This window comes from Kogia breviceps, chromosome 1 (genome assembly GCF_026419965.1).
Source record: "Kogia breviceps isolate mKogBre1 chromosome 1, mKogBre1 haplotype 1, whole genome shotgun sequence".
Taxonomy (NCBI): Eukaryota; Metazoa; Chordata; class Mammalia; order Artiodactyla; family Physeteridae; genus Kogia; species Kogia breviceps.
Window position 1 is genome coordinate 152,415,350 of NC_081310.1, and position 24,376 is coordinate 152,439,725.

Sequence of the window (24,376 nt, forward strand, 5' to 3'; positions counted from 1 at the left end):
CAGCATTTAATTAGTTTTTTAAACGTTCTAGGCCTTTACAGATAGGCACACATTTACTTCTCACAGCAATTATATGAGGTAAGAGTCGCTAACTCCCATTCCACAGATGCAGAAACTGAGAGAGAGAGAGCTTAAGTAATTTTCTCAAGACTTTAGAGTTAGCAAATTATCAGGGGCGGATTTAAGGCCAAGCCTAAGAACCTGACTGTCCCCATGCACAAGGAGAGGGCCGCCGGTCCCAGAGGCCTGAGGTTGGGCGGACTGGCCAGAGGCCCCGGCGCATCTTTCAGCCCCTGCCGAGAGCAGGGGTTTGGCGCGGGGGCTCTCAGGTCCCGGACGGGTCCCGCGGGCCTGGGGCAGGGGCGTGGCCTGCGCAGGGCTGGACCTCAGAGAGCTGCCGGGGCAGGGCGCCTCCCGCGTGCTCGTGCCGCGGGAATCCCGGCGGCGGCCCCGCCTGCGTGGACGCCTGGGCTCTCGACCCGCCGCCCTCCGGGGCCCGTCGCCCGCGCGTCCCTTTCGCTTTTAGCCCCAGCCGCGCTGATTGCCTGCGATGACTCAGAATCGTCCGCACTTGGTTAACACAGCGACAAAGATCGGCAGTGGCTGTCCGAGGATACCTATTTACAAACAGGACCCGCGCCCCCAACAGAAAGCACCCCAGGCCGAGAGCTCGGAAGTCTCGATTCTCCTCCCGCTCTGCCTCTCGCTCTCAGTGGGACTGGTTTCAGGCCTCAGTTTGCCCATCTGTGTAGTTGACGTCAACAATGTTTCTGGACAATAAAGCAAAAGGTGTGCGTTGTGGAAACAGCCTGAAATTTCTTTGAAGTCTCCTATTTTCAGCTACCATAATTCTGAAAATTATATTCTTCTCCATCGTTATCTGTTTTAACAAATCTATATAATTTTTAATTTAAAAAAGAGTAAAATTTTCACCTAGGAAAAATAGTCTGTTATTTATCTTGTGGTTCCAGTCCTCCCGTTTGAGACACAGGAGGAAGCTCTGGAAGGCCCTTTCAACTCCCTTTGATCTGTTAATCTGATTTGTTGTGGCTATTTTTTTTTTCTTCCCACCTTTACAGTCTCACTGGTGACCAGTGAGGTGGGGAAAAGACTAGGTTTTGCAACCAGAATTCGGTTAGAATTTCTTGGTCTGCCTTTTTTTTTTTTTTTTTTTTTTGCCTATGGGACCTCGGTCAAGTCCCTTACACTTGCTGAGCCTCAGTCTCCCGTCTATAAAATGGGGAGAATACTCGCAGCGTCGCTGGGTGACCCATGGAAGAGGGTGCTAGGGGGTGGGGATTCTCACGGTCTAAGCCTGGATTTCTTAGCTCTGCTCCTTCTGGGGGCCCCAGGAGCACCGCCCCTGAGCTCAGGGCTGGGCATGGCTGGCTCCCTGTCTCCCTGAGGCCCACCTGTTGCGGTTGCACCGGTTCCCGCCTCCCCCATCAGCCGGCTCCCGGCGGCGGAAGGCCAGGCTTTATTTACACAAAAGCAGCGGGTGGAAGCTGGCCTTGTATGGAAGAAAGAACGCTGGCGGGCCGGGAACGTCGCCGAGGGGGGAGGCAGTTAAGAAGCGTTCGTCTGATAGGAATCTGTGAATAAATAAATAACGTGAATCAAAGAATGCACTGAAATGCCCTCCTAGGATCACAGAAACACGACCCAAAGGCGGCCTTCGGAATCCTCCCACACATCCCATCCTATCTGATAGTTTGGCAAAGAGGTTCAAATGATTCTTGAGTTATTACCAAGCCAGGGCACCTGCCACCCAGACCCCACCGTCCTATGGTCGCCTATGGGGCGCGACTTCCGGGCTGGGAGTGAGATCTGGGTCTGAAACGAGGAAGGGAAAGGGAACCCCGCTTTCTGGGCACGTACTCATGCTAGGCAATGTTCCTATGTGATTTCATTGACTCCTCACACTACGCTTGAGGGAGGGGATCCCCATTTTTCATCTGGCCAAATCTGGCTCAGGTAGGCAGGTGTAGTCACTTGCCCCAGAACACAAAAGCCGGTATAGATGGGACAGCTGGATTCAAATACAACTCTGTCCCTGGTTCTTTCCATCCAACAGTGCTGCCCGGGAAGGCGCACGGGTAAAGCGCAAAACGCGCGGTTACAACGTCAGGACAGTGGCGTGACGACCCAGCTGTTGTTTCTGGTCGCTGCCTCTTCCCTCATTTTCCTTCCCCTACCTACAGGATGTCCAAAGCCTCTTCCAGTTCTACCTATCAGCTGAGTCGCTGCTGCCGCGCCCGCTCGCCTGACTTAGCAGCCGGAAGTCGCATGCCCGGTGACCGCTGACCTGGAGCCTCTAGTCTTATCATTGCCAAAGCCAACGTCGCCCTGGAGGACACACAGGTGCGCCCAGGGCGCGCATTTCTCCGGCCTCCGCCCTAGTCACGGGGCTGCATCCGGTCCGGGAGCAATGGAAACTGGCCCAGCCGCCCCTTTCCCGGCAGGGCCCCGCCCACGCCCACCCAGCGGAGGCCCAGAACAGGTTTCTTCACTTTCCCTGGCCCAGCTCCTGCCGGGGTGGGTCGGGGCTGGCGGTGAGGAAGGGAAGCCGGTTGCTCAATGTGCCTGAGGATTGTTCTGGTTCTCGGGTGACTTGTGGACGAGCCATCAGTCAGCTGGACCCAACTCAAGACACCTGGCACGTACAGTGTCTTGCACACAGAGGTCTACCCAACAAACCCTTAGGGTTCCTCATGTGACATGCAGGCCCCTTGCTCTGCTCACGGAGGGCCAGCATCAGGTCCCAAGGAGAAGGTGAGCAGAATGGGATGAGTCACCCAGCCCTCTGGGTCCATCCATCAGTGGGGGGTTGTGGGAGTCCAGTGTCAGCCTTGGCCTGGGGGTGGCAGACTGACCTGTCACTAGCCCTCCATCAGTATGCACCCCATGACCCTAGGGGACTTTCCCAGAAGCCCCAGCTCCTTTGCTTTAGACCTCTTGGTCAAGAGGAAAGCTTGGACAGAAAATCCAGGCAAAGGATAGAATTTATTCACACATATTTAGCAAGTGTCAGGCACTCTGCTAGGCCCTAGGGAGACGACCATGACCCAGACACAGAGCCTGCCCTCACCAGTCCCAGCCTAATGAGTCAGACAGGCAACAGGTCATTTTAATGCCCAGCAAGGAACCATTTCCTGGAGTACATCTGGGAGAAGACCTTGAGTTGGTTAGAGGTGGGGTCAGGAAGCATTAGGAAACACTTTCTCAGGCTTCGAACATTGCCCTTGTCCTTCTTTCTTCCAACTTTCTGCACACATTTCTGGAGTACCCGCATCATGCTGAGAGCTCAAGGAGCAGTTGGTGGTTCTCAAGGGACAGCAGTTTATGGTATCATGGTGTAGTGTTTAAAACATCAGGGCTCTGGCTACAGCCACTTACTCTGTGCCCCTGAATGATTTGCATAATTTCTCTGAACTCTGCTTTCTTTACCTGTAAAACAGGGATAAGGATAATACCAGCTTCATAGAACAAGGCGGCCCACAGTAGGTATTAGTGACATCTATCCTGTTACTTTGTTGTTTGTGGTTCACATACTTCTTCCAGTCCGCACGACAACCACCCCCCACCCCCAGTGTGGCAGCACAAGTAACTTCATACCCATTTTACAGATGAGGAAGCTGATTTGGACAAATTAACAGGTTGGCTCATGCCTGGTAAGTTTTCAAGACCAGGACCGTGAGGAGGAGAGGCCTCCTGAAATAGGGGAGATAATCTGACCTTCACCTGCCCTCCCTGAAACCCCAGATGACTGGTTAAGACTGAACTGTCTGGGGAACTTCCTTTGACCTAGATCCTGTCAGCTCTACCTGAACACCAGCCAGAAAATGCAGGCAGCCACACCCTCAGCGTTCTTGCCCCAACCTGCACTGCATGCCGGGGATTGTGCTTTCAGGGACTATTTTTTAAAAGGGGGGAATATATGATAATTGGACACCTATTGTGTGCCAGACCCTACACGAGGCATGCTCATGAGGGTTATTTCATCTTCTGTGAGCCATCTCATGTGGTCAGGGAAAGGAAGAGGAAAGAATCAATTTATCCCAATAATAAGTATGTGTCCATAATAAAACTTGACACATTCACATTCAGCCTGAGTGTTCTTTCTAAAGTGCAAATGTGATGATGTTACTCCAACTCCCTTGCTTAAAATCTCTCAGTGGTCTCCCACTGCCTTTACAGAGTCCACACTGAGGAAAGGCAGACTCAGCTAGCCACATTATCACATCTGCTATGCCCTTGCCTTTGTATATGCAGTTCCTTCTTCCTGGAACGCCCTTCCCAGCTCGTCACTTCCTTTCCTACTTTTATGTGGTTAAATACTATTCATCCTTCAGCTCTCTGCTTTAGATGTCACCTCCTCCAGGAAGCCTTCCTTGTCCACTCAGACAGGGCTAAGCCTCACTACACTCTATTGTAAGTATACGTTTAACAGTCTGTCCCACTAGATGGTGAGCTCCTTAGGGTCAGGGACTGTGTCCTATCCCTGTGTCCTCAGCACCTAGCATGGTATGGCTCATAACAGGCATTCAATAAACATTTAATGGATGGATGAGAAAAGGGTGAGCATGAAGATTATCTCCATTTAACAGAAGAGAAAACCAAGTCTCAAAGAGGGCAAAAATACCTATTTCAGGTCAGACATCTGGCTAGTGGGTGAGTTATGCTAGAGCTAAATCCCTCTAAATCCCATCTTGTTTCACTATCTTACTTATACTGAAGATAATACAACCTCCTTCTAAGTTGTCTCATTGAAGTCGTTTCTAGCACTGTCTTTTCCATATTGCACAGAAAGAGATCCTGGGTCCTGATAATGGATTATATACGAATACCAATCACCAAGTCTGTAGTTAGTCACAGCTACTGATTTTAGGTGCCTGAGACCGATTACATCTCATAACATCTTAGAGAAGCCAACATTGTGATGTCTACTCAGCAGATGAGGAAGCTGGTTCAGAGAGGTTAAGTGATTTGCCCAATGTTCCACAGCCTTCAAACCTAAGTCAGTCTCCAACTCCTAAGCCCAGGTTCTTTCCACCTCCCCAGACAGCCTCCTGACCATGGCTCTAGAGCCAGCTCTCATGTGGCCTTAGGCACCAACTGGGCCCAAGTTCTCTCTCGACAGGATACAGATGAGACTCCATAACTTCGAGGGATCCTCTGGGCTTGGCCCAAATGGCATCCTAACACTGGCTTTTTTCTCTGGCCACTCTTCTCTTCTTCCTTGAATTCTAGCATCTGCACTGGTTCCAACTCTGGGGAAAAGCCAGGGCATGGGAAGCTGTCGTTGTTCCTTGTTCCCAGTAAATGGCTCCCTTGGGAACTGGGCAGGTAGGGACAGATCCTCCCGTTCTCAGGTGTCTCAACAAACAAACTATTTAGTAATTACACACACCCTTGGCCAGAGCACCCACAACCTTTCCTGACTCCTAGGAATTGCTCCATCAACTCTAGGGTCACCCCAAGAGCTTCCCTAAGGTGCTGCAATGATTTATTTGTTCAATGAATACTTGCCCATCTATTGCTACTGTTACATTGCTCTTTCAGCTAACAGTGTTCCCCTTGGAGCCCTGGCACTTCTTCAACTATCTGAGATGAGGAAGCTCCCCCAAACTATCTCATACTAGACAAGAAGCTCCATGCCAGGCCGGGCTACAACTGTTTTGTCACTCTATACCCATCACCTAGCACTGTGCCTGACACACGGTTATCCTTTAATAAATGTTTGTTGAACAACTGAATAGCTGAATATTAAAAGCTCCATTCATCTCTTAAAAGTTAATCCTCCACTTAGAGATAGGAATCATGGCATGTTAGATCAATAGAGAGCACAGAGGAAGTAAAATTTACTCTAAACCCCTCATTCTTCAGAAAAGGAGACCCAGAGAAAGGGGATACAGAGTCCAGGGCAGATCTAAAGGACACCCCAGGCCTCCTGACTTTTGCCTTAACGTCTTCTCTGTATTGGGACCCTACTCCCAAACCATAAACATATTCTTCTCTAATTCTCACAGCAGCCACCTGGAGCAGACAGCAGGGAAGGGCAAATGGCAGAGGAGAAAAGTGGGGCTCAGAGAGGTGAGTGGAGTATCCCCAAGGTCACACAGCCAGAATCTTGGGCTTTCCCCACCACAGCCCGTGCTCAGAGCTCATTCTCCCCCATTCCTTCTCCCCACTGCTCACTGCTTTTATGAGCCTTGAAAGAGCTTTGAAAAGACAGCCTCTAGGGTTTCAAGAACTTTCATCTCTATTATTCATCTCGCTTCTGGAAGATTTGGTCAATCTGTGTGCCCAGTGCAAAAAATTAAGACCATTCAGGTATTCAAAATTGTCATCTACTCTTAAAGGGGGCTGGTGGCCCAAATGCTTGTCTCAGAAGTCAAATGTTCTCAAGGGACACTGAAGACATTTTCTACTTTCTATGGGGGGCATGGTGAGTGGGGACCAGAGGGCTTTGGGAGACAATTAGAGCCCATCACAAATCTGAGGTCCCTTTGGACCCTGAGCACACCAGCTCTCTCTGACCACAGGCTCGTCCAGGCCACAGGTCCTGCCTTCCCAGTCATGGCTGATGCTACCTCAGCAACCACATAACTATGGTGATGGTGGGGAAGGTCTTGAAAGGAGGCCAGTGCCTTAGGAAAAAAAAAAAAAGAAGAAGAAGAAGAAGAAGTGTCAAATGAGCAAGGATGGCTATTGTTGTACCCTCTAGACATCACACTCAAGTGACCTGGTGTGAAGATTCTTATCTCCGGGACAAAACAGCCCAGTTACTCAGGATTGAAAAGATAAAGCACTTCTTTCTCTAAAAGAGCCGGGGGGAAGTGTGTGTATGCCAGCATACTGGTTCATGAATTCGAGATCATTTAAAACTTTACTGAAAAATAAAATGTCCCACCAATAACTTTAAAATTCCAGTGTAACCTGTTGTTTGGACAGCACCAGACAGTAGCCCCTGTTCTGCTCCCCTCAGTTGAGAGATCTTGGACAAATGGCCCCAGCTTCCTGAATCTGTCTCCTGGGCTGCACAGGGGCACTGATGGTGGCCCCTTGGCAGGGTTTGTGGGAGTTAAGTGATATCACCGATGTAAAGTGTCCAGCACTATGCCTGGCACATAATGGGTGTTAAACAAATATTAGCTCCTTCTTAAAAAAAAAAAAGAATGGGAAATGAATTGTGCTTTGGAAATAGAACAGTCATGGAAAAACCCAGGGGCCCCCCAACAAAGTAAAGTTCTACTGGGGCTACCCAGAGCCACTTCCCATTCGTTTGTTTAAGGACCAGTCCTCACTGTGTGTCTGGCCTCCCATGCAGTGGGCTTGTGTGCTTCCTTTTCTCTTCTCCTTGAGCCAGGCTTTGCCAGCAAAATAATGCAGTTAGACACTCAAGACGCAATTGTTACGACTCACCCATCAGGCACGTTGACATGCCTGTTGACATGTGCACACAAATACTAAAAATGCATGCAATGCGATGCAGCCCGATAAAACGTGTGGCGCCCTTCCATGTACATTCAGTGAAACGGTAGAGCAGACTGGAAAGAGCAGGAACTTTGGAACTGGATGAATGGGGGTTCGAAGCTGTTTCCTTCTTTTAATAGTGGTGTGACCCGGAGCATGTCTCTGGGCATCTCAGTCCCCCTCATCCGAAACGTGGTAATTAGAATACTCAGCTTTGGGTCTTATTGCAAGGATCATATAAGACAATGTATATAAAAGAATGGTCTGTTATGCAATAGATGCTTAAAGGTATCTGTTGTAGAAATGCCAAGAATCTGAAAAGGGAAGAGAGAGGGAGTCTAGTGCTCACCTTCTTTATGGTCTTTTACCTAACGGTCTCTTCTGTTTCTTAACTCCTTAGGGGCTTTTTGCCTCTTAACAGCAAGACCTTGACCTTAGCAGACTCTGCTCTCTTACAGACCTGTTTCCATTTTGCCTCAACAAATAACTCTCTGAGTGTGAATACTACGTTTCCCTTCTGTGTCTCCCCACCTCCCACCCACAATCCCAAATGCCCTGTGCAGAGCTGGGGACAGTACATCCTCAGCAAAGGCTGGGAAGGAGCATCGGATTTATCTTCACCCTCAAACCTCTTTCCATGGCCCAAACTCCCTGCCCTCTTCCCTCTGCCGCTTTGAGCCTGGTTGAGTGAGAAGGCCAATAGTAAGCAGGAAGGTGCGAATAAAGAAGGGTACAGGAGGGACAGTCCAGATCTGGAATAGGTATTTTGGAATGGGAAACAGACAAACAAAAAGGGCTGCAAAAAGAGTAACTCTCCTCCTCCCCTCCTCGTTTATGTGAAACACTGTCAGATGGAGAAGGAAGAAGGTAAAGTGAAGAAATCCAGTTCTGAGACAGATTCGAATTTGAGAATCACACAAGCACTTTTTTTTTTGCATAATTCAGAGAGCTTTCCCCACCTTTGTCCTGTTTCACCTTCACACCATCTTGTTGAGGCAGATACTGTTAGTCTATTCTACAGATGGTAAAACTGAGGATAAGGGAAGTATAGCCATTTGCCTGAGATCACACAGCAGAGAAATACTAGATATGGGGCTCAAAACTAAGTCTTCCTATTCCAGATCCCAGCAACTTCCTGTTATGGGGGTCATTTCTCCACAGGACAAACAAGAGTAATTGTGAGTCATTGGCCCATCTTGAACTCTGTTCTGCCTCTGCTCTGACAATCCAACAACCTAAGTGGTGTACACACAGGGCTATTCACTTATGCATCAAGCTGCACTCTTATAACTTGTGCACTTTTCGGTGTATATGTTATACTTCTTTTTAAAAAAACACACACACACAACATAATAAATACAATTTTTAGATCTACTGGAAAATCACTTTTCACTATAGGCTTTCTCTACTTTTTATTTTTAATAGGCAGATCTGGTCATGCCTAGCTCTCCACTTCTCTCCGGATGGCTCACAGCACCCTATACAGTCTGAACCCTTGCCTGCCTCTCTAGCCCACCACCCCCTACTTTGTGGAGGACCCAGAGAGGTTGGGCTTTCTTTCCTTCTTCCTAGAACTCCTCCCACTTTGGGCGTGGCTGGCTCCTACTCCCTCATCCTTCAGCTGAGACAATCCTTCCCCCTCTGGGAAGAGTTCTCTGACCACCACCTCTCCCGAGCTGTAACCCAAAATTTCTGCTAAGCCCCCAAAGCTTCAGCGCCCACCTCCTCCAAGCCCTACCACACTGAGCTGGAAATGCCCGTTACTCTCTCCCTATACCACGCCCTTCCAACCCCTCCTACCCCCATCAGTCTGTGAATGCCTTATCATTTCTGCTTCCCTGCATGCAGCTCAGCAAGCGTTCAGCAATGTTTCTGGATCAAAGAATTGAATGAATCACATCCCCTACTCACCTTCCAGGAGGGGTTGTTTTACTCTTTACTTGAGACTCTGGTTGCTCAGCTGGTGCATATTGTGTCCCTTTACCTAACTGAAATTCCCGGAGGGCACTGTAGTAGGTCGAACTGTGCCCCTCCCCCACCCCCAAAAGATATGTCCAACCCTGAGCATTTGGGAATATGACCCTATTGGAAATAGGGTTTTTGCAGACAGAACTAAGTGGAGGATCTCGAGATGAGATCATTTTGGATTTAGGGTCAGCGCTAAATCCAATGACTGGTGGATGATAACAGAAAGAAGAGGGAGATTTGAGATACACAGATACCCAGAGGCAAAGGCCAGGCAAAGATGGAGGCAGAGATTGGAGAGATGCTGCCGAAAGGCAAGTGTTATCAGAAGTCACAGGAAGCTGGAAGAGGTAAAGAACGGATCCTCCCTTAGAGCCTTCAGAGGGAGTATGGCCCTGCTGACACCCTGAGTTTGTATTTTTTTGACCTCTAGAATTGTGCGAGAAGAAATTTCTGGTGTTTGAAGCCAGAAAGCTTGTGGCATTTGTTACAGCAGCCCTGTCAAACTAATAGGAGCAAAACTGTGCTTCTGTGCCTGCCTTGATATCCCACCCACCCACCTGCCTGCCCCAGAATCTTCTACCCCCTCCATGCAAAGAGTGAGACCTCCATGAAAGCCTTATGAAGTACTGATTCTGAAATGCCTTGTCTCTATTTTTAGCTGGGTTGTCTATCCTAAAGGTTGACCAAAGCCAAAGAAACGATATCAAAACATCACAGTCATAGATTTTAAAAAAATAAAGATAAAAATAAGGAAAAACGTATCCCAGTCGTGTAGACCAGCAGGCATGGAAGGCACTAGCACTACTGCAGGCTACCACTCTACCCTGGTGTTGCATTTTGCCATCTTTCATTCAACACGTGGTATTGAGTACGTGTTGTCAAGGCCCCTTTTACAGAGGAGGACACCGAGGGTTAGGGAGGTGAGCTAACCTGCTTGAGATCTCACAGTGAATAAGTGGTGGTGTTGGGACTGGAACCCTGGATGCCCAGTGTGACTCTGCCCTTTACTAAGCTACCATACTTTATGACGGGAACAGAATCAGGAAAGGGAGGGTGAAGGCAGGGAGAGGCCAGGTGGAAAAGAGTGATTCAGTGCTAGCAGACTTCGTGTTTTTGCTTTCATAGTCTGGGAACAATTAGGTAACACACCTCCAACTTTCAGTTTGTTGTGGTGGTACTAAATATAAACCATGAGTGATCTTTATCTGTGATCGATGCCTATCTATGTGAGCAAAATTCATCATATTGCAAAACTGCCACGGGAATTCCAGACAACATTGCAACTATGGCCCGCAGCAGTGTGAAAGCAGGCATGTCACTGCCACAGATGAAACAGCATTGGTCTTCAAGGCACATATGTGAAGGGGGTGGGCCCCTAAAAGACCACCTGATTCTTCTCTTCGCTGCTCATCACTTTGGCTTGGGTAAAATAAATACTGGTCAGTGAGCCATCAGGGCTGGAGTGTCTATGGAGGCTCTTTCCTGCCATTTCATACAGAGGAAACACACATTCATGTATTCAGCAAATATTAATTGAGCACCTACTATGTGCCAGGCTCTGGGGGTGCAGCATAAAACAAAACAAAGTCTGCTCTCATACAGCTTAGCTTCCATTGTGGGGAGAGAGGCAATCAAAAAGAAAGGAATCATATAGAATCTGTCAGTGAGAAGAAAAATGAAATGGAGGAGTGAGAGTGATTGGGGGTGTTATTGTATGTAAAGTCATCAAGGAAGGCCTTTCTGATAAGGTGACATGTGGGCAGAGGCCTGAGGAAGTGAGAATGAACTCTACAGATATTTGGTGGGAGAGGGAACTGCACGTATAAAGGACACAAAGCTGGAATGTGCTTGGAAAGTTCCAATAACAGTCAGGAAGCCTTTGAGGCTGGAGCAGAGTTAGAGAGAGCGCGCCAGGAAGCCAGTTCGGAGAGTTCGCCAGAAGACAGTTCACACAGAGCCTTGAGGGCCATGGTGAGGGCCACAGACTGCTCTGTGTGTGATGAGAATACTGGAAGGAGTGGCACAGAGGAGTAGCAAGGTCTGGGTCAGGTTGATGGAAGGATACCCTGTGTGAAGAATAAAACACAGAGCGCTGGATGGAGGGGAGGATGGAGGATGCCAGGGAGAGAGCTGCTGCGACAATCCAGGGACCAGGTGACCCTGGACAGAGGGGCTGAGTCACAGTAGATGGATGCTGATCAAAAAAGAAAAAGAAAGAGGACGGATAGGGAAGGGAGGGAAATAAAGAAAAAGGGTGGGAAGGAGAAAATAAAAATGGAGTGTGAGAGAAAAGAATGTGTTTTACAAATCAAACAAGAACTTAGTCATCCATCCTCGAATGTCATCAGCCTCTAGGATGAAAAACAAGGGAAATGGATACCTCCAATGTGCTATCCTAGGTACTAGGTCTTCATAGGTCCCACCTCATCACGTGACAATCATTTGAGGTAGGAATAATGAGCCTCTGTTTCACAGATGAGGAATCTGAGGCCCAGAAAAGTTAAGTAATTTCTCCAAGGCCACAGAGCCAATATGGGAGTGCTAGAATCAAAGCTGAGGGATTATGTAAGTCCAAAGCCAAACCCCATTCTGGCTGGGTGCAGAGAAGTGTACAGACATAGTCCCTGCCCTCAAAAACCTCCCTGAGGTCAGAACTGTTATAACCCCTATTTTTAGAAATGGGAAAACTGATGCCCAGAGAGGTTAAGTGACTTGCCTAAGTCACAACAGCTGTTAAGTGGCAGAGCCAAGACTCAAACTCTGGTCTAGTTCCAGTTATCTTAACCACTACTCTGTGTCATTATATAATGTAATTGTTTTGAATATTAGTAAAATATATTTTTAAACCTCATTTACAGCTAGATGGTAGCTAATAAAGGAACCAAATCATCTAAGTCCTCAGTACCTCAAGATTTCCTGAAGAACACACACACACACACACACACGCACACGCACACGCACATGCACATGCACATACACACAATACATTTATTGACATATAATATGGACACACCCATAAAGTGCATGCATATATAACACTCCAAAGTCAACTACTTCCTAAATTAGCCTCTATTATCTGGGTCTCTGGGGAACTTAAGTCATTCAGCCAATTATGATGAATTGCCAAAATCACCTTGTCCATTCACAAGAAGTACATGGATGTAGTCTTCAAATTACTTCTTAAAAAGTCAACTGGAAAATTCTGTTAACATTTCCTTGAGAAGCTCGGGGAAGAGATGGGAGTTGGAAGGTTGAAATGTCAAATATTCATCCCCTAGCAATGGAGGACTCTGCAAAACACTGATTCCCAATGCCTTGCTTCCTCTCTGTTTGAAATACAGACTCAGCCCTGCTGGTGTGTAATTCAATTCCAAGCATCAGAAGCAAAAAGTCTCCTGTCCAGAGGTGCTATAGTGTAGGGAAATGTGTGGAGGCTAAATTTGTCCTCTGACAGTGCTGAGTTCTAAACCAACATCCAGCTCTGTGACCTCAGGCAGGTGACTGGGTACCCTTAGAAACAAAATAAGGATAATATAATACCCACCTCCAAGCTGTCATGAGGATTGTAAAAGATCCCTTAAAGTGTCGAGCACACAGTTAATGCTGATGGAGTGTCAAAGTTCAGTGTCTTGACCTTTTCCCTACAAGGTAGAAAGTCACTAACTTCTCACCAGTAGAACCTATAATTACTATCTTTGGCCACCACAGGAAGGAGTTTAAAAAAAAAAACAAACTCAGATGTTTTCACGCAGAAAGGCAGGCGCAGGCATCATTACCACGTTGCTAGGTGTTGTTAAACCACCCACCCAGCCGCAGACTGGGCAGCGATGAATGTAATTAGCATAGTGATGAGTGTCCTCCTCTGCAGCAATAAATAGCTCAGCCCTGTAGAACCTGACAGACCTGCTGCTCCCCACAAGGCTCCTGACCCTGTAGGTCCACTTGTGGAGCAGTGTAGTGTAGTTTTGTGGAAAGAGACCAGCTTTGACTCAGAAACGGACGTAAATCCTGTCTTTGCCAATTCCTAGCTGTGCGACTGAGGGCAAGCCGTGCCACCTCTCTGAGCCTTAGTTTCCCTTATCTATAAAATGGGGTTGATGATATTTTCATAGGGTTGTTAGAGTTATCTTTACCATCATTATCATCATCACCACCACCACCATCATCAATATCGCAGAAAACTCCAAGCCAGGCTGAGGCTGAATTGGCAAAAGGGTGCAGGGTTCCAAGAAGACACAAACATTGCTGGTACCTAGAGCTGGAGCAGCCCATTTCTTTTTCTCTGGCTAAATTCAGAGCATGTAGCACTGATCCAAGTGGCTTTAGGGAAACCACTGGAGTTTGGGATACAAAGGATGTTGATACCCAGAAAAAAGGGTGGGGGGGGGAGAGAGGAAGTACTCTGATTTGATTAATCATTTAAGATAATGTTATAAATAATTACCACAAATGTTATCAGCAATACTACTGCTTACACAAAACAAAAGCCACAGCAATCTGGCAGTTGGTAATAAAAGCAGGAAGCCAGCTTATAACTTTGGATCTAGCAATTCCGTCCAAATTGACACCCTCAGAAAAGAAGTCAAATGATCCAAAGGTTATTACATGTATGGATGCATATGTTGAGGTTCCTGATAATCGTTAAGAATTCACTAATTCATCCAACAGTTGCTAAGTGCCTACTGGTGCCAGGAATAAAGACCTTGAGTGTGGGGAGATACACACACACAGTTAGGATTCATTGACATGAAGGCTCTGAAAAGGTCTGTAAAGGAGAGTGAATTAAGAAGGGGGGGATCAATAGGGAAAGTACTAAGCAAAACTGAAGCTGAATCCCTGAGGCTGACAAGGGAGAGAACCCCCGCGGATTCTTGGAAACATGCATATGAAATGGCATTAAATGAAAGAAAACAAAGAGAAAAGAAAAATAATTACAGGATTCAGAGAATGTCAGAGCTAGAGAGGACCTCAGCGAACATCTAACTCAGCAGTTCACAACCCCTTCCATGGATTTCTTGTGACAAGTGAGGCTCACAAAGCCTAACAATCTAGGCAGAGAAAAATTAAGTTCTGGGTCATAGTAATAAAACTCTTCAGCCACTAGTAGTCAATCCACTGTTTTCTCCCCTCCTTGAGAAAGCTTTTCAGTATACCAGAGAGTATGGCTCCATTTAATAAAATGGAGATTGGGAGTGAACACTGCAGTTGAAAACCAGTGATCTGGCCCAAGCCTTCAAACTATCAGTGGAGAAGCTGAGGCCCCAAGTAACCCTAGCACATACGTCACACTAGTACATACTTCTTGCTCAGCTGGTATCTGTTGAGTGAATATTGGTGAAGGAAGAGGAAATGAGGTGACGTAACCAAGGTTACCGAAACTGTATGTGGTTGGCAACATATCCTGATTAAAACTTGGGCATCGGTAATGAATTTAGACCATGGCACATAGAAATGCATGCTCATTATGTCTCCTTTCTTTAATCTGCTCATGTGTAACCTAAGAAATAAAACAATGGCCCAGCCAGCATGGCAGTGTAGAGGGAGTCACAGTAACAGCCTGAAAGGACATGGAGTCCTAGAATCCTCAGGATATGGGTGGTACCAGTGTTCAGACCCCAGTGCTTGAAAGCCACCACTGAGGGCTCACCATACAGTAGACAATGAAACTGAGCAACTGGGAACAAAGGATCTTTTAACAAGATTGGCCAGGTGCAGAGCCAGTAGGGGAAGGTCCTCAACGCCTGATCACCTGATCACCAGTGATGGCTCTTTCCCACCTGGAAAGATGGCTCTTTCCTTTGCCTGGAACACCCCTCCCATGCCACCCTCCTCCTGCAGGAGTCAGTGTTTATATCCTTTATATCGCAGCCCCTCTTCAGAGAGGCCCTTTCAGATCACCCTCTTTAAGAAGTTTCCCACTGTTAATCTTCTTTCAAAGCAGAAGTGTACAGAGATCTTTCAGGTCCCCAGGCCCAACCACCTCCCGACTCCCCTGTCAGATAATGTTTGCATCGTCTACTAGCTACAGAGTTAGATAGAACCACAGAGTTCCAGGTTATTCCTGGAATTTCATTCATAATACTTATAGCTTATCATGATTTTATATTCATGTGTTTATCATCTATAGACAGCAACTGTAATACTACTAATTACAGTTAATATTTATTGGGCACTTACTGGGTCAGGTACTATTCTAAGTCCTTTATATGTCAATTCATTTAATATTCATAACAAGCCCCTGAATTAGGTTCTATTATGAGCCTTATTTTACAGGTAAGGAAACAGATTTGGAGAGGAATTTGGCCATATTCATATAGTGAGAAAAGGACAGAGCCAGATAACAAACAGATCCAGGGAACATGGCTCCAGAAGTTAAGCGCTTAACCTCTAGGCCACACAGAAGCACCGTGAGGGCAGATTCCACGTCTTTCTTGCCCGACACTTCATCCTCAGAACCTTGTATAGTGCCTGGTATGGGATAGGGGCCCGATTAAATATTTGTTGAAAGGAAGGAAGGGAGGAGGGCTGAGGAGGAAGATGTGCTGCTAGCCCTGTCGTGGCCTTTTCGCAGCTAAAGCAGGGCTGGGAGCCACTGAGGAGTCCCTGCCTCAACTTGGGAGCAACAGGGATGCTGGACATAGAGCTGAATGAGACACTGTCCCTGTCCTTGTCCTTGGAAGGGGCGGGGGTGGGGGGGTGGGCAGTGCCTCCATCCTCATCTCAAGGTGCCCAGTGTTTCCAATGCGCCCCTGGACCCTTCAGTGAGTCTGGGGCTCTTCCTTACCTACAAAAGGAGGCTCAATTGTAATGCAGCTATTCTGTTCCGGGGCCCCTGTGTGGGTCTTCAGAGCACATCCATGAATAAGACAGAGCCCTCTCTCAAGGAGCTCACAGGCTAGTGAGGGAAGAGGAAGCCTGAAACCAAGGAAAGGAGAAGAAATTAGACTGGTCAGACTGAGAAGAGAGGGAAGGGGGGCACGGAGAGGAGACTCACGTCTCTGAATGAATTCTACCTCTGGGAGTCTTTGCCTGTTTTGCTCACGGAGCCTGGGACCGGGGCATGGGCTCCTGGTTGAGAACTGCAAGTCCCCCTATCAGCATATGTGGACTCTGCTCCACAACAACACGTGATACTGTGACTCATGTTACTGGAAGACAAGGTAAGGCTGATGACTAGAGGAATGAGAGCAGTGTGACATGCAAGTTGCTTTATTCCACACTGATTTTTCCCAGGATGTTAATTAACACTGTGTCCCACCGGAGCAGCGGCTGAGCAAAAACTACACTAACAGAGTGGAATGTGGTTGCCTCAGAGGCATCCAGTACGCTGGGTGCTGGACAGAATGCCCTTTCACCCTCCATCCTCTTGCTGGGCTGTTTGCCTACATACTCCTTGAAAGAGCTGATTGCATGGTGCGGTCCCATCTTTGAGCGTTTGCCCTCGTCCCCATCACTTCAGCAGCCTTGCCTTCCTCATGCCTTCCGTCAAGCTGCCTTTGCCAGTTTTAAGGTAAAACCCTACATTTGCTGTAGTATGTATGTGTGGGTGTGGGTGTTATTTATTTAGTCAAAATTTAACAGATCTTTTTAGCTCTATTACTTTTATTAGGATGTTTGGGGTTTTATCTTAGCAGTATGGTTACAATATTGTACAGGTTTTCAGTGGCCTAACCCTATTTTTACAGAAAGTCATGTTATTTTTTAATGTACAACTCTGTGGAACACAGAGTGTTTCAGGAATGTACATGTCACATTACAGCAGAAATGCCTGTATCCGTGTACCAAAGGCCTTCCCATTAGTAATGATGTCATTCCTTCCAGAAGTTCTTGGAAGTAGGCATAAAGGGCAACCATCACACTCATTTTCAGAGGAGGAAACTGAAGCTCAGAGATGGTGAATGACTTACCCAAAAGGAGGTAAGACAGGACTTGAATCCAATCGTCAACTCCAAGTCTATTTACCCTGTTTTCATTGTACCCATACACTTAGCACATTACCTAGCACCTGGTAGGCAATCAATCACTAAGTTATTCCATTTTATGGATTAAAATGCTGTTCCATTTTATGGATAAGAAACTGATGTTCAACAATTAAGAAAACTGCCCAACAGGGCAGCAATAAAGATGCAGACGTAGAGAATGGACTTGAGGACACGGGGAGGGGGAAGGGTAAGCCGGGACAAAGTGAGAGAGTAGCATTGACATATATATACTACCAAATATAAAATAGATAGCTAGTGGGAAGCAGCCACATAGCACAGGGAGATCAGTTCAGTGCTTTGTGACCACCTAGAGGGGTGGGATAGGGAGAGAGGGAGGGAGACGCAAGAGGGAGGGGATATGGGGATATATGTATTCATATAGCTGATTCACTTTGTTATAGAGCAGAAATTAACACAACATTGTAAAGATCACACTACTGGGAAGAAAATGAGTTGTTATTTGAACCCACGTCTTCCTGATTCCAGAGTCCATACCTCTCCATGATATCAGTGGAAAAACACCTACCACACGTAGAATAAGAGACAAGTTATCTATTTTAATGATTACGTATTTATTTTTACAGTTGTATCAGTGTTTATGGCAAGTAATACTTCTCATCCATTTACACTGGTAATATATCATCTCCTATAAAAAATACCTTTAAGTTTTAAAAAAGTGAATCTATCTAAAGAAAAATAGTAAGTTGATTTGAGAGAAGTGGACATAGCAAAATGGAAAAAGTGATGGATAAATGACTGAAACTTGAGAAATACAATTCATAATCTTAACAAATAAAGTCCTTAGTAAAACATTTGCTTTATGCAATTGATTCCCATAAGCTATATCAGCAGATATTTCTAAATTACCTAGAATAGAAAGGAAATTAAAATACGCATGATTCCCTGGCCAGTGTTTTAGGGAACTTAACATGCTCCTCTTCATTTCAGAGTCTGTGCCAATACTGTTTCTTTGCATGACTCAGAGTTAGTTGGTCTAAGCAGTACTTGTGTTCTCTTAAGAGAGAGGAAATAGTAAAAGAAGGAAACTTAATATACTATTTTTTTTTTTTTTGCAGTGCGCGGGCCTCTCGCTGTTGTGGCCTCTCCCTTTGCGGAGCACAGGCTCCGATCACGCAGGCTCAGCGGCCATGGCTCACGGGCCCAGCCGCTCTGCGGCATGTGGGATCTTCCCGGACCGGGGCACGAACCCGCGTCCCCTGCATCGGCAGGCGGACTCTCAACCACTGCGCCACCAGGGAAGCCCTAATATACTTTTTAAAGAGAGTCATGGAAGCTTCAGGTCCTAGTGAATATTCCCAAATGATCCATATGCTTGAATGTTCATGTTTTGCAGAGAAACAAAGCAAGAGGCCCTGAGCCTATTAGAGACAATTAGGTCTCCATCCTATCTTGCCCACTCAGGTAAATGACAGCTGGGGATCTCACTGTCCCCATGGGCTAAATGAAAGAATTTTGATTTCCACAACCATTTTCCAGCAAAGTGAGACACACCCAATCAAGAATGACTATAATTGGCAAAAGCAGCTGTCCATATAACTTAAGAGGCACTTGCCTACCACAGGCACTAGAGCCTTCCAGGTTTGAAAGTCTGTGATTCCATGATTTAAGTTCCTTGCATTGCAGATGGCCACACAAGTAGTAGTGATATATACATAGGGCCATTAAACAGTCTCTGAATTATGCTCAGAATGTTACACCACAAGCAGCATAAGCCAAGCTGGTGTAAATGCCTACCTGCCCTACTAGGCAATGAATACTTTGGTTAATTAAATGTCCATGTTATTATCACTGTGCTCATTATAACTGTAGATATGGAGTTTGTGTTTTTGAGAAATGCACAAAGTGACTTTGTAATCTATTGAACACAATTTAAACTATCACTGGTAAATATTCTTTTTCTCACTTTATTGTGATTTACTTTTTTTTAACTAAGAAAGCAATGAATGCTGACTGTAGATTACTATACAGTGAATATGCACTCCCTCCTTCTAAACCTCTATGACTTCCCAGCTCCACCGATACTGGACTTGGCCTTGTGACTTGCTTCAGCTAATAGAATGTGGGCCAAAATGACAACAGAGCAGTTCCAAGCCCAGGCCTCCAGAAGCTTCCCATGTTTCCATTTGTCCCCACCTCTGCCACGAAAAGAACAGAGCCCTGGCAGATTCTGCTTCTCCGGGGTGGGGTCTGGAATGAGGCACATGGAGCAGACCTGAATTTGACCCTCGGCCCTATTTCTCCAGGTTGCACCTGAGCACACACAACACAGCACTGATATAAGCAGTTCCAAGAAAAGCCATCATCACTACTTAGAAAACTGCAGGGGAGGCAGATGCAGTGGGGAGGAAAGAAGACCAAGCAGGGCCTTGAAAGGCCATGTCACCTCAGCTGAGTGCAGACCCATAAGCAGAAAATAAATTACTGAGCATTGCACAGCACTCAGATGTTACTGTGGTTTCTTTTACCACAAAAGCTGATTAATCCACCTACTGTGATCAGTAAAAATGTACAGACATCATTTACTTTTAAAAGTAAATAAAATCTCTCTAATCCTACCCCCAAGTAAGACAGCTGATAATAACTATTCAATATAACTTTCTACTCCTTCCTCTGGGTTTTGCAAGGATTAAATGAGCAAATGCACGTAAAAAGCACTTAGCACAGAATCGGCATATGATGTAAGCATTCCTTAAACATTAGCTGTTTTTATTAATATCCTCATGCAAACAAATATGCTCAGATATAGGTTTTCTAAATTTATGCAAACATGACACCAAGCTATACACTTTACTTGGCAACTTGCATTCTCCACCTAACGCTATATCATGGGCTTTTCTCAGGTCAACACACTTTTTATAAAGAGCAATTAACTCATTTTTTTAAAATAGCCACATGATATTCCATGGTTTGAATATCCCATAATGTTTTATACCTATTTCCATTTTATAGATACAGAAGCTGAGATTCCAAGGGCTGAGAAGGTATCCGTCAAAACATTGGCTGCCCCTCCCTATCAGCCCTGTGACACACTCTGGCCAATCAAAGGTGAGCAGATGTGACTGTGGGCAAGGCTTTAAGAACTATCCCCTGGTGTCACCTCTCTCTCTTCCCTGTGACACAAACCAGCAATATCTCAGATGGGGGACACTTCTTCAAGGGGGCCATTCTTCACCCAGAGTCTCAGAGTAAAGAGCTAAGCCCTAAACCGGGATGGAAATGTAACGTGTGCATGAATTAAACTGATGTCGTTTTAAGCCTCTGAGATTTGGGAGGTGGTTTGTCGCCGCAACATAACTTAGAGAATGTTAATACAGTGTTTCGAGACTTTCAGATGTTTGGGTGTCCATTGTCACTGGTTTGGCCAAGCACCAACACACTAGTCAATCAAGATGTAGGTTGACAGAAAATGAGAAACAATTTCCTCCCTAACTAGGAGGACAGGAGAGCATCACAGAAAAGAGAGGTCTAAGGATGTAGACCAGGAGGTGGAGGACCATCTTTTGCGTGTGGAAAGCCTCTTAGGAGGGCAGGATCATGAGGACATGGATCCAATTTCTCCAAGTTGCAAACAACATACACACGAACACGCGGCATGGTACTAAAGTCAGTAGTTCTAGGAAAAGCCATCATGAGTACTTAGATACTGCAGGGGAGGCAGGCACAATGGAGAGGAAGTAGGCTGAGTGGAACCAGAGGAAAGCTAATTCTAACATCACTGTGTATCAGCTCTGGACCTCAGTTTGCTCAGATGACTGTTCTGAAGATCTGATGAGGCCCAGCAGGTACAACCACAACTAAGAAGAAAATACACTTTGATTTTTTTAAATTCCAAGTGCAATACGTATTTATTGTGGAAAGTTTTAAAACAAACAGAGAAGCATAAGGAGGAAAAAAGAAATTACCCAAATATCACAACTGTTGACATCTTGATGATTAATCAGCCATATTTCCTCCTAGGTAAATTCATACACATATAGTAAAAGGCTTTCTGTATGCATTTATTAAGTATATGCCTCATAGTTATATATTATATAAGTACCTCTTATATAAGTTCCTTATATGTTATATAAGTTCCTCTTATAATATATAAGTTCCTTATATGTTATATAAGTTCCTCTTATAAGTTCCTTATATGTTATATAAGTTCCTCTTCTCATGCTCATCCTCTCCATTCTTCCTTTCCAGCTTACCTTCTGGTCCCTCCAAAGACACCCCATCTCCAAACCCCGTATCCAAGCCTTTGTACATACATTCCCTATTCCTAGAGCACTCTCTCCCCAGTCTCCTCTTCTTCTGGCTACTCCTACTCATCCTTGGGGATCTCAGTTTATTCATCACCTTAATAGAGGATAATTCTCTGACTGCCACCCTTGTCAGATGTCCCTTCCACGTGCATCCAGAACATCCTGTCCTTCTTTCTCACAGCATTATCATGCTCGACTAGTCTTGCCTCTTTATCTCTATTTTCCTTGCTATACCCCAACTTGTGGGCAGGTACCATAGCTTTTTTTTTTTTTTTTTTTTTTTTTTTTTGTGGTACGCAGGCCTCTCACTGTTGTGGCCTCTCCCATTGAGGAGCACAGGCTCCGGACGCACAGGCTCAGCGGCCATGGCTCACGGGCCCAGCCGCGCCGTGGCATATGGGATCTTCCCAGACCAGGGCATGAACCCGTGTCCCCTGCATCGGCAGGAGGATTCTCAACCACTGCACCACCAGGGAAGCCCAGTACCATAGCTTTTGTTCACCAATGCTTCCCAGTGGCTGGCTCATAGTGAATTCTCAAAAATTGTTGAGTAAATGAATAACATTTAACAATATGTGCTACCTATATTTCTTCTGAAATCCTCAAAGCACCTGGCATTTCTCTATAAATATCCACCAAAAGATTAAATATAAAAGAGGATGCAAGACATCACAACATGTCTCATGAAGTTTATAAATTAGTTGAGAAGAAAACATGCGCACAAGGAAGCATCAGTGTGTAATTAAGTGCTATGTCTTTCACTTCTGCCTGCTCCACTAATTCTCTTCAAACAGGAAAGGGCAGAACAAAATCCCTAACTTCAGTTCCATATTTCTTCTCTCTTCGAGGGCATCCTGCAGCACCAGTTGGAATAAGAAGACACTAGCAGCTTTAACATATATACTCCAAAATCTCGGTGTTTCAACAGTAAAGTTGATTTCTCACTGAGGCAAAATCCAGTGCAAATAATCCTGGCCATTGGGCAATTAATCTTCCACGTGGTCATTCAAAGATCCAGGCTCCTTCCACCTGTGGCTCTGCCCTTCTCTATGTCCCTGAAGGTGGGGAGAGATGGTTTTATGAGCCAGACCTGTAAGTGGCACACATCACATTAACCCCCTTTGCACTGGTTAAAACTCAGCCATGTGGCCACACCTAATTACAAAGGAAGCCAGAAAATGTAGTTGAGCAGTATATTCAGGAGGAAAGGAAAAGGAGTTTGGGGAACACTTCGTAGTTCTTCTGACCCAAATGGTAAGGGAGTATCTAGTCTTAAGTGTTCCCAAGTACAGGTAATTTTGACTTATGGACACTAAAAACACTTTTTTTTTTTTTTTTTTTTTTTTGGCCACGCTGTGCAGCTTGCAGGCCCTTAGTTCCATGACCAGGGATTGAACCCAGGCCCTTGGCAGTGAAAGCCCAGAGTCCTAACCATTGGACTGCCAGGGAATTCCCAACAATTGTTTTGATCGAAGAACATTAACTAACCAACATTGGACATGAGAAAATATCATCTTAGGTTTTCAAATTTTGAGAGGAAAAAAAAATGTCAGTTTGGGCTTCCCTGGTGGCGCAGTGGTTGAGAATCCGCCTGCCGATGCAGGGGACATGGGTTCGTGCCCCGGTCTGGGAGGATCCCACGTGCCGCGGAGCGGCTGGGCCCGTGAGCCATGGCCGCTGAGCCTGCGCGTCCGGAGCCTGTGCTCCGCAACGGGAGAGGCCACAACAGTGAGGCCCGCATACCACAAAAAAAAAAAAAAAAAAAAAAAAAAAAAATGTCAGTTCTACAACGAGAAAAAAAGCCACTAATATTGGCGACCACTCCCAGACAAATTCTAAAACAGAATATTTTAAAAGGTTTTTGTGAACTTTGAAAACAAAGTATAACTTGAATACTGCAAGTTACTATGGGCTCACTAGGAATTATCATAAACTAACCCAGTATAGCGTCTGGCACATAGTAAGCGGTAAATATGTATTGAACGGATGAATTTCCATTCTACTTTTAAGCCAACTATCACATTGATAAATAACTATAACTTCAGAAAGTTCTTCCTTAAAGATAGCCAAGTTTTCCTCTCTAACTTCTAGTCATTACCCTCGCTCTGACCTCAAAACCTGCAAAACAAGTGAACTCCCCCATGTGATGGCTGCACAACTATTTGGAGACTTTTCTCTACATGGTCTCACGGTCTTTTATTTTTCCCCTTGGGTAAATATTCCCAGTTCCTTCAATTCTTCTCCATGGGTCATAGTTTCTGGCTTCTCACCATTCGGTTGACCTTCTCTGAGATCTCTCTGACTGATCAAAATTGCTTCCCACAGTTTCATGTCCATAATATTCCCAGTGAGGTCCAATCGGCAGCATTCAGTAGACATCACTCCCCAGCTCTGAGGATCACTAGAAGCACTTAAGTAGTGAAGATGCTGTCAAAGGGATTCCTACGTTGGGAGAAGGGCAGAACTTGGGAGGTGGCTTCTAAAGGGCCCTTGTTACTTTATGATCCCTTAAGTTTTGCAGACGTTCTGAGTGCAGAAAAGACATCACTGTAAGGGGGATGGTGTATACAAAAGCGGGCCCATCTCAGCCATCTGTTCTCTCTTCTCAGAATGAATGTGTCTATAGGATGCAAACACTGACTGTCCATTTGGAAAAGGCCTGCAACTGCCCACCTTCGCCGGGGA

At 45.8% G+C, this 24,376-nt stretch overlaps 1 long non-coding RNA gene across 1 annotated transcript; it reads left to right on the top strand.

Annotated features, from left to right (window-relative positions):
- Nucleotides 1-16,689: 16,689 nt before the first annotated feature.
- LOC136792077 (uncharacterized) lies at nucleotides 16,690-24,376 on the top strand. Its single transcript, XR_010835242.1, has 4 exons — nucleotides 16,690-16,954; nucleotides 17,266-17,361; nucleotides 20,397-20,492; nucleotides 24,301-24,376. It is a non-coding gene; the product is annotated as an uncharacterized lncRNA (long non-coding RNA).